The sequence below is a fragment of the Notolabrus celidotus genome, chromosome 8, assembly GCF_009762535.1.
Source record: "Notolabrus celidotus isolate fNotCel1 chromosome 8, fNotCel1.pri, whole genome shotgun sequence".
Taxonomy (NCBI): Eukaryota; Metazoa; Chordata; class Actinopteri; order Labriformes; family Labridae; genus Notolabrus; species Notolabrus celidotus.
In genome coordinates this window covers 33,181,628-33,199,332 of record NC_048279.1, presented here as the reverse complement: position 1 = coordinate 33,199,332, position 17,705 = coordinate 33,181,628, and the positions used below count along the sequence as shown (strand labels likewise).

Genomic DNA, 17,705 nt, shown 5'->3' with positions numbered 1-17,705 from the left:
AGAAATCAGGGAGCTCTCTCAATTGTCTCAATCTAACCTCATCCCTTTGTTTTTGCCAGACTCAGTTTTTGTGTCTCAAGTTGAGCTCAGATGGAGCAAAGAAAGAGCCTGAGCTCATCTTTTCATGAACATTTATAGTGCCCTGCAAAATTAAGATTTCAATGTAATTGTCCACAAACTTACAATTCTCATTCAAACATTTTGTCAAATGATCTCTTCTTTGACTTCCTTATATGGTCCTTCCTTTACAGGTCTGTTTGGAACAAAACAACTTCACAAAGATTTAGTGGATTTGAGAGAAATTACAAAAGATAGAGATTTCATATCTCCAGGTATGATCGACCATTTATTCAAAATGTAAGCCGCAAAAGGGCTGACCAGATTTAGCCAGATTATTACAATTAAAGGAGTGGAGTCTTTTGGGGCGCTGGTGGCTAGGGGTTGCTGGTTCGATTCCCAGCCAGTTGACCATTTCCTGCATGTCTTCTCCCGCTCATTACTCCCCACATATCCTTTCTCTCTTCAGTTGTCCTGTCAAATAAAGGCAAAAAGACCAAAATCATATTTAAAAAAAAAGAAGAAAATGAGCCATTAATGAGATCTCTCATTTAAGTCTCAAATAAGACTCATGTCATGGTCTCAACTATTTCTCCTAGTGAATTTTAGGAGAAACTAATGAGAACAATTTGAAACTTGAATGAGGCTGAAGTGAGAATCTCAATTTTGTCTCCAGAGGCTTAGAAGAGAAAGCTTTGAGCAGTAAAATTTTCCTCTGGCTGATGATGATGATGATGATGATGATTATGATGATGATGATGATGATTAGATAAAGGTAAAAAATAAGACATAGAACAAGGACAGAGGTGGGGCGGGGTAAGAGGTCATGTGTTGTATGCTTTTTTGAACAGGTAGGTCTTGAGGTGGTTTTTGAATGATTGAAGTGAGTCAGAGTTGCAGATGTGTGGAGGGAGAGAGTAAAATATCCTGAAAATACAAGAAACTCAAAGGTGAATTTCAGATTCTTACAATGACTGTAACTTAAAACGATGAGATCATGATTAGAAGATAACCGCGTAATGATCCGGCTCCTGTAGTTGTAAAATTGTTCACTGACGGTTGTAATCACTTCAAATGTTCACCAGATTTTTAAGGTGTTTAAAGTATTTAAATATCTGGACTTCATGAAAAAAGCAGAATCAGAGTGTGCCGAGCTCTGGTTAACTTTAGCTCTGATTCCTGTGTGAGGCCAGCAGCACACTGACGAGACGATTCATGAGCGTGTGAGTCAAGAGCAGTTAAACCGAAACAATCATCGCTCCAGTCAGCACTGAGGGAAAATATGTGTCAGTCAGCCATGGCTCACTCTACTACAAGCTACAATTTGTCACACACTCCAGTGATTTTGTGACTGTAAGGTTGTAATTCTTCCAGTCTGATCACTGGCAGTCAGTTTGTTAGTTTATTAAAGCCAATTAGGCTGAAAGCTTTTTTTTAACATCAAAACTCAGAGCGCTGTTTGGCAGCGTGACACGATGGCAGCAGGATGTACGCCAACCTGATGTGTGAGTGAGGCTGGGAAACGTCCAGTGCTCCATGCCAACTGGCTCATCCCAAAAGTTGTTTGGACATACTCTTGGAAATCTGTTTTTTTTATTACAACTAAAAAGGAACTTCTCCTTCTATGTAGCTACAAGAAACATTCATAGAGACAGGAGGAGAGAGGTCCTTGTGATAAACCTACAGCCTCTTTCAGCTGTATGGAGCTCCATGAGAAGTTTCAGCTCATTCAGTAAGAGTGCACAGTGTTTTTTCAGTCTCAGAGTAGTTTTCAGATCATTTTCTTGAGATAAAAGCTCCTTAAAACAACTGTTCACGACTTGCTCAGCATCAAACAGCCGACGAACCAATCAGAAACTGTCATGTTTCAGTCTGTCCTAAGTTTTCTTTTAGTGATGTTTGGTTCTTCTTGATTCTGTTCAGGTTTCCTTAGTTTCTAGTACCTTCTGTTTCATGTGTAGACTTTCCCTTGTATTGTGGCTTATATGTTCTCTTTCCTTTTTGTACACCCTAAGTTTAGTTTTACTTCCTGTGTTTTCCCTCCTTTGTGATCGCTGCACCTGTGCCTTGTTGTTCTCACATGTGTCCCCTTAAGGCTGATTTATACTTCTGCGTTGAATCAACGGCGTACCCTACGCCGGGGGTCCGCGTAGCTCCCGTACCTACGCCGAGGCCTACGCACGTAGCTGACGTGCACCTCCTCCAAAATGTAACTCCCCGTAGAGCCGACGCGGACCGCAAGCTCTGTGATTGGTCCGCTCGGCGGCTTTGTCTTTCCCGCATTTACAACACTTCCGGGATCCCGGACATCGACCGCACATCGGCCGTGTATTTCATCTCCTCCTCTCTATTCTTCATGTAATCATGTCTGTATGATAAACAGCAACATGTATCAGCTGTAGATTAACATAACACGCTCTGAAACTCTGTGGAAAAGGAAACAGAGATCGTAGCGGGACCGGAAGCAGGCGGCCGGCTGTCAGAGAGACCGCACTGCCCTCAGGCGTTTCGGCGGAGAATTGCTGCGCGACACGGACACACCGACGCACAAGTATGTGGGGCTCATGTCTGCGTCAGCCCCTGCTGCGTAAGGGAGACGCAGAAGTATAAATCAGCCTTTACTTGTTACCAAGTGTGTATGTAGTCTCTGGTCCAATCTCAATGTCCTCCATAAGCCCTGAACCCTTCTTGACTTAATTTACCTGAAAAGTGATTGAGGGCAGGAGGCTGTAAATTTCATTGCAACTTTCATGCTTCTTTTTTACTGTCGCACTTTTTTAATTTCATGTTAAGGTTTCCCCTTCCAAGCTTGCAGGCTTCCCCTGGGAATCCTGTGTTTCACGTCACAACGCTATGAACTATGGGTAATTCCCTTACGCTATGTCTGCAAAAATGGCCACCTACAGAAAGGGGGCTTAAAGGGCTCAAAAGGTCTGAGAAAGATCCCTCACACACTTGATGGTTTGACAGTGGGACAGCACTAAGCCCTCATGGACTGAGCGGGAACGTGCCTCAAAGTCAGTGAGTGTTTGAGGGTGGACATTGAGATTGGGCCTGAGTGTTTCCTCCCTTCTGTTTCAGTTCATTGTTATGTCAAGTCTACTAGTGTTTCCGTGATTCCTGTGTCCCCAGTGTTCTTGTTTGATTGTAGATTCTGAGTTAAGTAAGTTTTTGTTTATTAAAACCTTTTATTTTAGTCTGCATTTTGAGTCCTCTTTTCATTTTTTGCACACGTGACAGCAACTCGCTGGTAAACACACAAGAACACACTCTGAGAGAGATCACAGCATATGTTTAATACAAACAGAGAGAGGTTGAATCAAGAAGAGTCATCACAGAAATGTCTTAGCATGCTGTTTTTAGTATAGAATAATAAATATGCCATTACAAGTGTTCAATAACACATCAAAAGCAAGAATAAGATGTGACATCAAGGCTCGAAGGAATCAAACACTGCAAGGTGAAGGTGCAAAAAAAAAGAAGAAGAAAAGAAGAACTCCTCCAGGGAAATCTGATGCTTAAAGAAATGTGTTTAAGTGAGTGAGTGCAAACATGTAAGTGCTCCTTTACCCTGATATACAGACACACTCATTCATACACACACAAAGAGAGGCACACACAATCAAACAACAGGGGGAGTTACATCTGGTTCAATCAAAAGATTTTATGATGAGTGTTTGTATATATTATTTGCATATTCTGCATTTTGAAAGAAAGAAAGGTACTTCATTGATCCCTTTCACTCATGCTATTTTTGGACATGCTACATATACAGTTTTTCGGTATATACATACAAATGCACACACATGCAAATGCACACACACATGCAGTGAACATGTTTTAGAGAGAGATGTCAGAGTGAGGATACTGCCGTCAACCAGCGCACCCAGAGCAGTTGGGGGTTTGGTGCCTTGCTCAAGGGCACCTCGGCAGTGCCCAGGCAAGTGAACCAGCACCTCTCCAGCCACCAGTCCACTTGCCAAACTTCGTCCATGCTGGGACTCGAACCGACGACCCTTCGGTCCCCAAGCCAAGTCCCTATGGACTGAGCTACTGCCGCCCCATTTTCAACATGTTCTCATGAATTTCTATGTAAAGATCCAACTTAATGAAATACATTCCTCACCTTTAAAGAGAAAGGGTTTGATACCTTTTCATCATCGTGTGTCATGACTCTAAAGGTCGAGGGAGGTTCTTGTCTCTGTTTTGCATTTAGGAAATAATGAGGAGGATCCTGCATTATGCTTGCTTCACGTGTGTTATCTGATTACTGACATTTTCCCAGAACTCTCCTATGAAACGGTCAGGTCTGGTTGCTCTTGTGGTCCCAATAATGCTTCTATAAAGCGAGCTTATAAAATAGTCCCCTCTGTGCAGAATGAGTCGCCAAACAAGAACTTTAGGCCACATTTAAATGTAACATTTGCAGGAACATCCAAATTCTTCTTTCCGGTGCACTTTAGATGTTTATTTTCTCCATCAGGCGCTAAAGAGAAACAAGAGACTCCAGGAAAGACATAAAGTTTGTGACATTTACACATCACAGTTTGTTTTTCCAGTTTAAGACAAGAAAACTAAAATTTTTCCCGACACAAAGCTGCAGTAGTTTGATTTACAGTGTGTGTTTGGTTCTCCTAAAGGTGAATGCAAACCCTGCAGTACAGGTGCATCAATTCACCATAAAAGTTCCCATTGTTCAACCTTTTTGTGAATCCTTCATGCATGCAAACTTGTCCTTGCACAGTTTGTGATTTTTTTAAGACAAGTCATTTCCTTTCAAATCCTTTACTTGGTCTGCAGCTTCAGAAAACTCGAAACCCGGCCTTCTAATGATTGAACACGTACGCAGATGAGCTGCTAGATCTTTGCACAGTCTGATCACACACACTGCAGACCCCATGCTGTTCTCTTCACACTTCCAAGCAAGTTGCAAAAGCTTTTCTGCTCGATATCTACCTTTTGGGATTGGAGTTCTGTTAGGTGTACCAGGGTTCGTCGTGATTTAATCAAGAAAACGTCTGGTCGACAAGTTCACAAGCATCAAGACTCTGCACGAATCTTTAGAGTCTTCAGGGTATTTTTTTACCTAAGAAAATAGATGAAAAGCAAGAAAAAAAACACATCTTTCTTTTTATTCTCTTTATCTTGAACAGTGGTAAACGTTTGACAATCCTTCCTGAAACATTTTCCAGTTATTCCACCTCTCATCTGAGAATTCAACTGTATCCACCAGGCTGACTTCATGGCTTACTGGGCTTACCGAGAAGCTCCACTGGAAGTCGGAGACTAATGTGCAGTTTAATCAAGGCAATCGTTGGAAAGGTCATCTAATGAGTAGGAGTGAAGATCATATGTTAGCCTTTATCCCTCACTGTGGGACGTCACGCTGAGCAGAGAACACCTGCAGACTCCTGTCAAAACATTAGCTGCAGTTAATTACCTCAACACCTCCTTGTTTTACCAGGTCGACTGTGGGCCACCAGGATAAGTGTGCTGGAGATCTCATCCATCCACAGTGCTGTGTTGAATAGATCCAGGAGCAGAGTTTTCCCACAGGACTATTTTTCCAAGGGCAGATCTGTCATTTCCATAATGTGGACAGTCTCAATTATACTGCAATACCCTACCATAAAAACAGAGGACGTGATATTATTCTTTTAGCTCTCTCTGTGTATTCTGCACCTCTTTATGTGTCAAGGATTACGGAGGCTGAGCTGGAAATTATGAACACAAGTTTTGACAGCATTATGGGAGAAAAATCAGAGGAAATATCTCAACAAAGAAAGGCCTCATAATAATCAGATTCGTGTCATGTTTGGCTCGAGGAATATTTTTTGGGATGTTTTAATAAACCAGTAACAAAGCCGTTAATTTCCACTGATGGATAGTGTTTGAGCTTTGTCGTGAAGTTAGGAAGATAACAGCCTAATTTTCATAAAATGTAACCCCTTACTTTTCCAGTGCAAATGTTCTTTATGTAGCCTGAGCCTCTAAAAATAGTATGGGAGGTAGAGCCTTCAGTTATCAGGCCCCTCTCCTTTGGAATCATCTACTAGCCAGGGTCCGGGAGGCAGACACCCTCTCTACTTTTAAGAGTAGGCTTCAAACTTTCCTTTTTGATAAAGCTTATAATTAGAGCTGGATCAGGCTTGGACCAGCTCTTAGTTATGCTGCTGTAGGCTTAGACTACCAGGGGAACTGACACACTGGGATCCTATCTTTCCCCTAAGTCTCCCTGTCCCATTAAAGTTGCTAACCATAGACCTTCCTGGAGTCCCTGAGCTCCCTTGTCTCATAGGTTCCTCTGGATCTCTGCTGCTGTGGACGTGCCAGACTCAAGCTGCTACAACTACTACTATCCATCTCACCACTATCATCTCTCTCTCTTCATCTCCCTCTATCCCTCTCTCCAACACGGTCTCAGCAGATGTGTGTCTAACATGAGTCTGGTCCTGCTGGAGGTTTCTGCCTGTTAAAGGAAGTTTGTCCTTGCCACTGTAACTTGCTAAACTTTCAAAGTGCTCTGCTCATGGTGGATCAAGATGAGATCCTGAGTCCTGTGTGTAAGATGGGACTGGATCTTATCCTGTCTTGATGTTGGGTCTTTGTTAATAATAGAACATAAAGTACGGTCTAGACCTGCTCTGTTTGGAAAGAGTCTTGAGATAACGTTTGTTGTGATTTGGCGCTATATAAATAAAGATTGATTGATATGCACAACGAAGATCATGTTTGGCCTTTAAGTGCTGAGTTATGATGGATTCACCAGATCATCATCAGATGCTAACATCATGCCATGCAAGACTACTTCCTTTGTAATGTTGCTCTCCTCCAGTGCGTTTTAGCAAAGACCTGATAAACAGAAAGGTTGACCTCAGTGATATTACTTTTTATTGGTGATAATCTTCATGCCTCACTTCTTTGCTTCCTTTCACTTCCTCCCGACTCATATTAGCACCAGCAGCAGCAACATGATTACAATCCCAGCCCCCCTATTTTGTGACTCTTGAGTGAACCAGCATTGCAGCAGATTGCATTTTTATATCTCCATGAATCATGATGTCGGAGCGCGGCCTCTTTCATCAGCCACACCACCGTCTCTTCACGCTCCTCTGTCAATGACACAGTGCACCAGCAGTATGCTGAAGCCAGACATTCCCAAATGAGACTTCCCCCACTGAAACTTAAAAATCCTGCATGACTTTAATGTAATCCTGAATATGATTACTGTTGTGTAAAAGTCAAAGATCACCCGTAGGCCAAAGTATGACTATGTTAGACTAACCAGCAGCATGGTACACTGGCTGGGGCAGGATATGTGTACATCAGGGTTTCCCATAATCATTTCCTGGGTATACATTTCCATTCATTGGTTTCAACTTCCTTTTTCCTCTTCTATCTACAGACGTATTTAAGGATATACCATCTCAGCCAGAGCACAGACGTCTGCACCACTTATGAGTCATTTCCTCTTAAAGTCATCGAATTATCCTGAGAACTTTAGCAAATTAATTTCTGTCCTTTTTTAATATCTACTCTGGCCTTTTGTGTCTTTCTCTTTCCATTCTTCACCAACTCCACTCCACCCTTTTGTCTCCTCCTCTCATGCTCTTGTTTCCTCTCCTCTTACTCCACCTTTTCTTTTCACTCTAATCTCATGTTTTTTCCTGTCTCCTTCTCTTGTGTCCTTTTTCTCTTCCTTTTCTACTGTTTTTGGCTTCTCTCCTCTACTCTAGTGTCCCCTCCTTTCTTCTGCCCTTCTATCTCCTCCTCTCCGCTCCCACTTTTTCTTCCCTCCTCTTCTCCCTTCATATCACTCGTCTTTGTCACGATGAAGGAAAAACTTAAGGAGGACCCACGTTCCATCCATCCATTATCTTGAACGCTTACCCGGGACAGATCGCCATCCTATCACAGGGCTAACACAGAGAGACAGACAACCATTCACGCACACACTCACCTACGGGCAATTTAGAGTGATCAATCAACCTGGTGAGCATGTTTTTGGACTGTGGGAGGAAGCCAGAGTACCCGGAGAGAACCCACGCATGCACGGTGGGAGAACATGCAAACTCCTCACAGAAAGGCACCTGCCCGGCCGGGGATTCGAACCAGGAACCTTCTAGCTGTGAGGCGGACCCAGGTGCAGATTTTAAAATAAAAAGGTTTTAATAAATAAAAGGTACCAACAAACTTACTAAAATGTCCAACAAACTAAATCAAAAAGGAAATGTGGGGGAAACAACAAGGGACAGGGGAAACAGAGGAACTAAATACACAGAGTAATCAACACAGGTGTGAACACAGGACACAGGTGAGACTAATCAGGGTAATCAAAAAGGAGGAAAACACACAAGGACAGGAAGTAACTAACCTGGAAACACAGGGATCAGAACTACAAAACAGAGCACACAAGACAAGACTAAGAAACACAAGAAAGTACAACAAGAGACATGGATCACAAAACACACAAGGGACAAGAAGGATAACTAACACAGAATAAACACAGGAGAGAAACCAAGGCATGAAACACAAGGAAAAACTGAACTAAACATAGACTCTTTGTATCTTCATCTTTTGTCATCTCCTCCTTTCCTTCCCTCTCCTTCCTTTCCTCCTGTGTCCTCTCCATCTAGCTGCAGACTCTGTGGTCTCCCGTGGATACTAAAAGGTCAGTCAGTCACAATGGGACAATGTAATGCACACACACTCCCACACATTGGTCTGCCATAACATTATGGCAAAAACACACTTACACTAACGCATGAACACATTTTTTAAGTACACACACACAAACACACTCCCAGTGCAGGCGTTTGGTGTGTGACACTAACTGGTTAGCAGCATGTGAAGGCTGACATGTTTATAAAAGAAGGAAAAAAAATCACACTGGGTTGCCTGTTTGTGCTTTTAACACGCATGAAACACACACAGCTGCAGCATCCACACAGCAGTGTCATGGGATCATATATATATAAAGTGATGTATAGACTCTGACATTTACAGCAAAGCAGACTTTATTTACAGCATGGAGAGAGAAAGAGAGAGAGGGAGAGAGAGAGAGAGAAGGTAATTGATGCATCTTTGGTGGAGAATGGTTGGCATTTAGCAAAGAAGAGAGGCTGACAGGATGTTATTTCACCTGCGTTCATACTTAAGTGTCCTACTTTGAGATTTACTCAACAGGGTTTCCTTAAAGAATATATATATATATATTCATGATCTCAGTGTTTCTGCAAAGGGGGAAGTACTTTTATCATGATGGAAAACACGGTGCCTTCATTATAATGTACATTTCCACATGTCCTGGCTCTGCCTTCCCTGTCTCCTTTCTTACATCTCTCTGCAGACTCTTCTTTTGCTTCGGGGCCATTAGGGGCCATGTGGTAGGGTAGGTATTATCGGTGTTGTCACTGCCTGGAGCGGCCCATTAAATGTGGAAATTCTGTTGTAAAATAAAGAGGTTCTGTTAGTGGATATGATGGACGGTGGGGGCTGAGGGACATGAGGAACCATCTGGTAGGTTAGGAAACATATGAGCAGAAGGTGCCAGGTGCAGGACTTAAGTCTAACGGTCAAATTCCACCAGATCCCTGTCCGGTGTGGCTCTGATCCGTCACGGCACCGGATCTGAAAGGTTTGTATTCTAGTCATTGTGTTAACTTCCACTGGATCTGCTCTGTCGCCTTCGTCTCTGATCCGGCAGGTGGGAGCCATCAATCAATCAATCAATCAATCGATCGATCAATCAATCAATCAATCAATCAATCAATCAATCAATCAATCAATCAATCAATCAATCAATCAATCAATCAATCAATCAATCAATCAATCAATCAATCAATCAATCAATCAATCAATCAATCAATCTTTATTTGTATAGCGCCAAATCACAACAAACATTATCTCAAGACGCTTTTACAAACAGAGCAGGTCTAGACCACTCTATGTCAAACTATGAACAGAGACCCAACTTCAAGACAGGATAAGACTCAGTCTGACCCCACCTTAATCCGCCATGAGCATTGCACCTTGCAGTATTTAGCTAGTTACAGCGGAGAGGACAAACTTCCTTTTAACAGGCAAAAACCTCGAGCAGGACCAGACTCATGTTAGACACACATCATGCCTCGACCGAGTTGGGTCTGGAAAGAGGGATAGAGGGGAGTAAGAAAGAGAGGGAGAGGTGATAGTGATGAGACGAGTAGTAGTAGCTGTTGCCGCTGGAGTCCAGAACGTCCGCAGCAGGAGGATGCCTACAGCAGCTCAGATGAACCTACGAGACAAGGGAGCTCAGGGACTCCACAAAGGTCTATGGTTAGTAACTTTAATGGGACAGGCAGAGTTTATATTATACAGTCTATGGTTTACATTGAGGCCCAGCGTTAATCCCTTCTTTAAAACTCTGATGTCAGGTGGATTTAGGCACCGGGACCTACGAGACAAGGGAGCTCAGGGACTCCAGAAAGGTCTATGGTTAGTAACTTTCATTGGGACAGCAAGAGTTAAAGTAAGTGATGAGGGGGTTGGGGGGAAGGGGGTGGGATAGGATCCCAGTGTGTCAGTGCACCAGTTCCCCCGGGAGTCTAAGCCTATAGCAGCATAACTAAAACCTTGTCCAAGCCTGATCCAGCTCTAACTATAAGCTTTATCAAAAAGGAAAGTTTGAAGCCTACTCTTAAAAGTAGAGAGGGTGTCTGCCTTCCGGACCCTGACTGGTAGATGATTCCAAAGGACAGGGGCCTGACAACTGAAGGTTATGAAATGTGTGAATATGCAACTTTGGAGCATGTCAGAGAGGCTGTCAGAAGTGTTTGTGAAAAGGAGGATCTGGTTTGGTATAAAAGAGGAGTACATTTACTTCTGGAAGTGGCCTTCATCATAACGTAGAATATCAGTTTGCTGCCAACTTGCACCTCACTGTGTTTTGCAAATGTTCAGTTTAACAAAACACACACATCAAGTTGTGCAGAACTCCCTCTGCTCTCTCAGTCTCATGTCGTCTCATTTGTCAAGTGCTGATTTTACATTTGCAGGAGCAGATCAGAAAGCACTGAGTTATCCCTCAAAGTAGACTTTAAGCAGCTAAAATGACAAATCAAGGCCTCGCTGTGAGATGTTTATTTCCTTCAAAGAGCGACTTGGTCTTTTTTGCAGCAGAGGAATAAAAATAAAGAGAAATGAAGTTATGCAAAATGACAAATGGTGTCGTAAACATTTTCAATGAGTGAAATAGTCTGAATGTACAGAGAGGCAGGTCTAACATCCCTCAGGGGCTTCACTGCTGGTGCACAAAACAAAGCAGCTCACTCACATTGATGTATTGTCTTTCACTGATCCTGTTGTGTAGAATATGAGAGAGGATGCTGGGTGCTGCAGAGGGATTGTTAATGATTAACCTAGGAGCTTCAGTTTGAACATAGTGTCTGTTGAATGTTTTAGAGTTCTGTAAACTTGTCATTACTTGATGCAAACTTTGTATTTGCTCTAAATAATAAGACTGATGCATGCTTCTGTGCTACTGTGGGAATCCCTCTTCTTCTGCACAAGCTAGTGCGCCCACTTTTATTAAGATGAAGCCTTTACTGTGCACATCTAGCTGTAGATGCTCTTTTGTCTAGTATTAGACAAAAGTATTTCTTGTTTTCCTGTCTCAGAGTCTCAGAGTCTCTGTTCTCTGACATCAAACTCTGATCCTCCTGAGAATCAAACACCTGGGCTCCAGTCGGCCTTGAAGTCCTGTCTCATCCTGGACTTCAAACTCACTTAGATATACTCTGCTCTGTTTAAATGATCTTTACTTAAGATTACAGGCACATCAGCACCATTAGCGCCAGAGTTTTTAGGACAGAGGAGCATGTTCAGCTTAGTTAGTCATTTCCAGCCTACCTGGTTGAGATTTGTTTTGCTCATTATAGCACCTAGCTCTGCCCTGCTGTGATGTGATTGGCTAGAAAGGCCAACGGGTCAAACAACCTTTGTTTTGCTCCGGTGAAACCAAACGTAAAGGTTGACTTCATATTTTTACCCAACGGTTGTAAAACCCAAACCAGGTTTTTCAGATTAATGGAACTTTCACTAGCAAGGACCACGCCACACGAGAATAAAAGTTTGAACATGTAATGATTTATTGTGCATCGTATCGCCCGGCAGATGGAGACTCAGGATGGGGATTACGTCTCAGCGTTATCCTAGCCGGAACTGATCTTGATCCCAGGCAGTACCTGGAATTAGACAAGGGCACAAAAGAGCGTTGAGTAGTAAGGGGTAAGAAAAAGGGCAATTGAAGCAGAGCAAGGTGAGGGAGGGCGGGTTGAAGAGCAACAGACGAACGGTTGAGTAGTCTTGCTACGTTTAAGTAGGCTTGTCAGGTGATTGAGGGTGTGGTTTAGGCGTGGTCCTGCTCCCGAATCTAAGTTAACACCTTAACTTCATTTATGGAACTTTTTGGTGATGCTTTGGTTTACTTTTTTGAGTCACGAAGAGAGATGAAAGAACACGAATAACAATTTTTCAGTCTGTTTCATTACAAGCTAAAAAAAAAACCAAGAGGGCTTTAAAATCCAGACTTATATTTATTCATGTCTGGCCTCTTTTTTGGTAAGTAAATATCATTTTGGGTCTCATCACTTTGGCTACAATGCTGTGCTGAGAATATAAAGCTAACCTGGGACTTCCAACAGTCCGTGTCCGGTCCGTCTCAGATCCTCTGCGGTCCGGCTCTGTGCTCTCTCATCCATCAACATCCACCGTTGCATTTTCAGAATGCAGCATGGAGCAGAAATACGATCTGGTGATAACACAGAGTGTTTTATTCTGAAAATTAACCGGATGTTTTCATTTTTGTTTTGGTGCCTGACTTCCTGTCCTGCTCCATCTCCTCTGTTGAGATTGATGCGTCGTGCTCCGGCATCCAGCAAAAATAGAAGTCTTGTGTATTTGATCTGGAGGACTCCGACCTGCCGGATCAGAGACGCATCAGGAACGCAACAAAGTGGATCCAGTGGAAGTTGATACATTGACTAGAATAGAAACCTTTCAGATCCGGTGCTGTGATGGATCAGAGACAGAACAGAGTTGGATCGGGTGTAAGTTTCTGCTAGAGAGCCATACTGAGAGTTTGTACCCTATTAATCCCGGTTAGTTCTGAAACAGGCATCATTATTAAAGGTCTCCAAGTTAGTTATGCCAAACCTGAAGTAGTGACGCTGCTGCTGTAAAATACATGTTTAAAATCAACATGTAAATTGAAGAGTAACATATTTTTTTGCCATAAATCAGACAGTATGTAATCTTTGCATCCATAAGGCTCCACAGTTTCTTGCCACTGTCCCTCTGTATATTTGCACCACATGTGAGACTTGGCTGGGAACACTATTTTTGAAGGCAGCTCCACAGTCACAGCAGAAAGCAGCTTCAGGCGCCGTACCCCAGCGGACGCTCTGGTTTCGTGCAAACTGCAGCCGCACAGCGTGTTTCTTCTTCTTCTGTGCTGCACGCTGTACGAGCTCCTGTCAGAGAAACCATCTTTAAAAGAAAGCCTTGTTGTCAAAAAAAGGCACAACAGCCTGCAGGTCTCCATGCCTCAGTGGACCTACATACTGCTGGAGTCTGCTGCTCTGTGTGTGACGGACACTCTGCCATTGTCAGGAGCAAAAAAGTGATGATAGGAAAGCCTGTGCTCACTGACAGCAAACACCCATTCTTGTTTAATTCAAAGCCAGTCCACAGAAAGTTGGCTCAAAGTAGAACGCCTCTAACAAGCTTTAAAACGTATCCAGAAAGCTTTCATGTCAGCGCTCATCATCTCAGCCACGTGTACTCGTCTCACACTAATGAGACTTTAGCCCCCACGCAGCGCTCCTGCCCTCTCTCTTTGGTTGTCGGGTTTTTGCGTCACACGGTGAGAGGCAGGAGACACCATGTGGACAAAGTGCTTCTAAAAGCCTCATTTGCTGTTGTCATAACTGATGCAATCGCCCACACACTCCACAGTCACACACCGACACACACACACAAACAAACAAACACTGGCTCTGCTGTGAATGCCACGTTACACTCCCCTTTGTACTTTATTGTCTTTCATGTGTCAGATAGGAAACATAGGTTAAAAAGAGACCCAGTGTGTGTGTGTGCGTGTGTGTGTAGGGGGAGTGCTAATACACATTTCTGGGTTAGAACTTGAAACGTAGAATCCTTTTGAAAAGTGACTGTTTTAGGTTTTACTCTTAAAGGGATGTTTTGCAAAAAAAGGTCTTAAAATCTGAGGAGCTGAAGCTGCTTGGGGTTCTAGGCCTGCATATATGTTCATTGCTCAGAGGTATCCATGCTTGTATGCTTCCTGTCTGTATGCATATATACCAACTTATACTGATGTCTTATTTGTGCAATATAACCCAGCTAGATTCTGATTGGTCAAAACCTCATACCTGTGGTGATCCATTCTCATAAAACAAAAGCAACACTAGGGACAACCTTGACCACACATCTATCAAGCTGTCTGCAGAAAAGTGTCTGGTACACTCTTATCTGCATGTTAACACTGTGGCAAAAATCCTTGCCCTGTATGGATCTGAATATGCATAAACACCCATTCCTTATAAAACATCCTTTGCACGAATTACACCTACATTTAAGTAATTATTAGTGTTATTTTTCTCATTTTGAATCAGTCCCTACAAACGACACCCATCTAGGACTTATTTGCATAAATAAACTTTTCTTTAAAGGAAACATAAAGCCACCCAGATTTCATACTTCAGCTTGCTTCCTGCTGTTCTTTTTATTACTGTGTCATTTGAACATTGTCACAGGTAGCATGCACGAGTCCAAAATATGGTAACACTTTATATTAACTACACACTTTTAAGCATTAATTAATACTTAACTCATCATCTGTAAAGCATTGTTCATACATTAATACTCATTTACATATCATGTAAAAACACAGTTATAAATGTTTTATTATTCATGAATATGACTCTATATAATGTGTTAACTAACTCTTTGTTCATACTTTGTAAATGATGGATTCACCAATTACAAATGAGCTATTATGGTCAATATAAACCAGTTATAAACAAGGTGCTGCTGGTCTTAAATCTCATTAATGAATGCTTTGTAAAGCATAAAAAGTCCTCACTTTAGATCAGCTCACAAAACCATGAACAAGCAGCTTATAAGTCCTTTGTGACTACCTTGATTAATCATAATTTGCTTTGTAATAAGGTGTTCACTAACCCTTACTAAATGTTAGAATCATAACCTGTAAATGTGTTTATAACTTGTTTTTCATGTTTCCAACCTAGATGAAAAATTGGCGCTCGAAAAAATAAGACATAATCACACTTGCATGGTTCACCCAGATGCTCATAGTAAATAAAGTGCATTTACCATCTTTAATTAGATTAACTTTTCTATGCAGGTTATTTGGCCTGCTCAGGACCAGGTGAGCTATATCAGCTGATGACCCTCCATGTCAGCTAACTGCCTGCTGAGGTTGGCTAGGACCGTCTCCAAGTCTTTAGGACGGCTGTTGCACAAGCAAAGGACAGGAGAACGCCTAGTCCAGAAACTCTGCTCTCCTCATGTAAAATGATCTGAATTAGAAAAATCTGCCTTACACTCCTGACTAACATCTGTTCTCTGTTAATAACATTTAATTAATAGAAATAAATTAAAGAGTGCCAACCATAGGAGGGTATTTGCTTCACCTTCTAAGGTTTTATTTCCTCATTATCAACCAGAGTGATTTCATGACTGATTGTGCTGAAAGAGCAGATCTGGTTTCTTTTCACTGCAGCATGATGAAACATGATGTCAGGAGGAAGCAATTTAACCTCACACATCTTATGAAGAGCTTTTCTTTTTGTCAGGAATCTGAATTTCCAAAACTTTTTTTGTGCTATTCCTGTGTATGTAATGATGTTGTTAATATATCTATATAGACTTGCACATTCAGCTGTCAATCCATTCAATCTATGCATTGTTAAGACTTGATACTAGGATTTGATTGGTCTTTGCAATGTGTGGTATCCTTTGGAACATTGTTTTTTAAATACACCAAAAATGTCTGACTGAAATCAACCTGTGGCCGAAGGTCTGCCTTTATCTGACTCCTATGTCTGTCCTTGCAGGGGATGGACCAACAAGGATTTCATGTCTGTTTTTTTTTTGTCAAAATGGACTTGACCAGGCTCCAAAGACACAAGCCCAGCCACCAGACACTCAGCAGCAAGCTTCCCCCCAAAGTCTGGCTCCAGGAGGCCTAGTCTCCATATGTACAGCGAGGTAGCTCCATCTGGCCTGCGAAGGCCTCTGGATTCTCCAGGAGGAGCTGGATCATGTTACTTTGGAGAGTTCAGCCCAGCCAAGACCCAGCCTGGGATAAGCAGAAGGAAATAGATGAATGGTTCCAAATTTGTCTGGGTATCTAATAGAAAAAAAACATTTAATTCATACATTTCTTTAATTTTCTCTGAAGTTTTACTACTTATTATAATTAGAGCTTAGGTCTCTGTCCATGGTGCTGAAACTGCAAATGAATACAGATGGAGGCCCTTCAATGCTCTCTTAATGTTGTGCATGAGATGTAATTATGTATGTTTGTGAGAGCATCACATTTCTGTACCTTTGCTCTTTCTGAGGCAAACCCTCTGATTGCTAGAGTTTCCCCTGATGACCAGAAAACCGGCCTCCATTTCTCTACTTGTCACAGTTCCTCCTCTGTGACCTCTTTGTGCCTTTAAGTGTGTGTTTTGTTTACTTTCTGATTTTTAGTGTGAGTGAGGAGTGCCTGGTGTGTTTTTGTTTTCCCCTCCCCCCCTGCTCTTTCTCCTTCACTCTCTGCTCACCTGCACTGGTTCTGCAATCAACACTCCTGTCAGCCATCATCCAATCACCACTGCCTTCAAGAACCCTGCACTGACATTCAGTCCCTGCCAGATCATTGTGCCTAGTTTGTTTAGTGGCCAAGTCCAGCTCTTATTAAGATAACTTTTGCATAGCTTTTCCACAGTTATGTCCGTTCGCCTTCAACCCATCTGACACCTGTTTTTCCTGTCTCCAGGACCCATCTGCATCCAGCTCTGCCACCTTCCTCACTCACCTGCCTGTTCACCACAGTCTGGATCCCTCCCTCAGCACCCCAGGACCCCAACCAGCTATCCCTTCACTCTGCACTTCTGTAATAAAACCTTGGGAAACAAGACCTACCTGTCTAAAGTCTGCTTTTTGCAGTACTTGCATATTCAAAATATCGGGAAACTGAAGCAAGGACAAAGCAAACAATAAGATTGAAAGACAGACATCAGAGTTACAATCAGTCTGACTCTTCCCTTATCTAGGACAGGATGCCATCTTGGATTGACTCGAAGCCTTGATGGACTGCAGCCGTAACAGCTGACTGCGGCTCTCTCGTCTATCAGAGACATCTAATTAGAGATGAGATATATGACCGCGTAAATGATTGACATGTTTCCACTTAAGCTTGAAAGACAATTAAGCCAGCGGAGCGGCCTCTAACTCAAAGAGAGAACACAAAGGAGCTCTGTTGTCAGCTATACTGTGCGTGCAGTATATTTAATGTGTGTGTAAATGTACAGAGAGGGAGATGGCGTGACTGCACCTCACTGTTTCACACTCCTGTA

General features: G+C 42.5%; 1 protein-coding gene across 1 annotated transcript in view; it reads left to right on the top strand.

Moving 5' to 3' along the window:
- The window catches only part of LOC117817031 (leptin receptor overlapping transcript-like 1), a 762,389-nt gene that overhangs the window by 569,488 nt on the left and 175,196 nt on the right, over nucleotides 1-17,705 (top strand). The gene's annotated exons all lie outside the window — the stretch shown is intronic.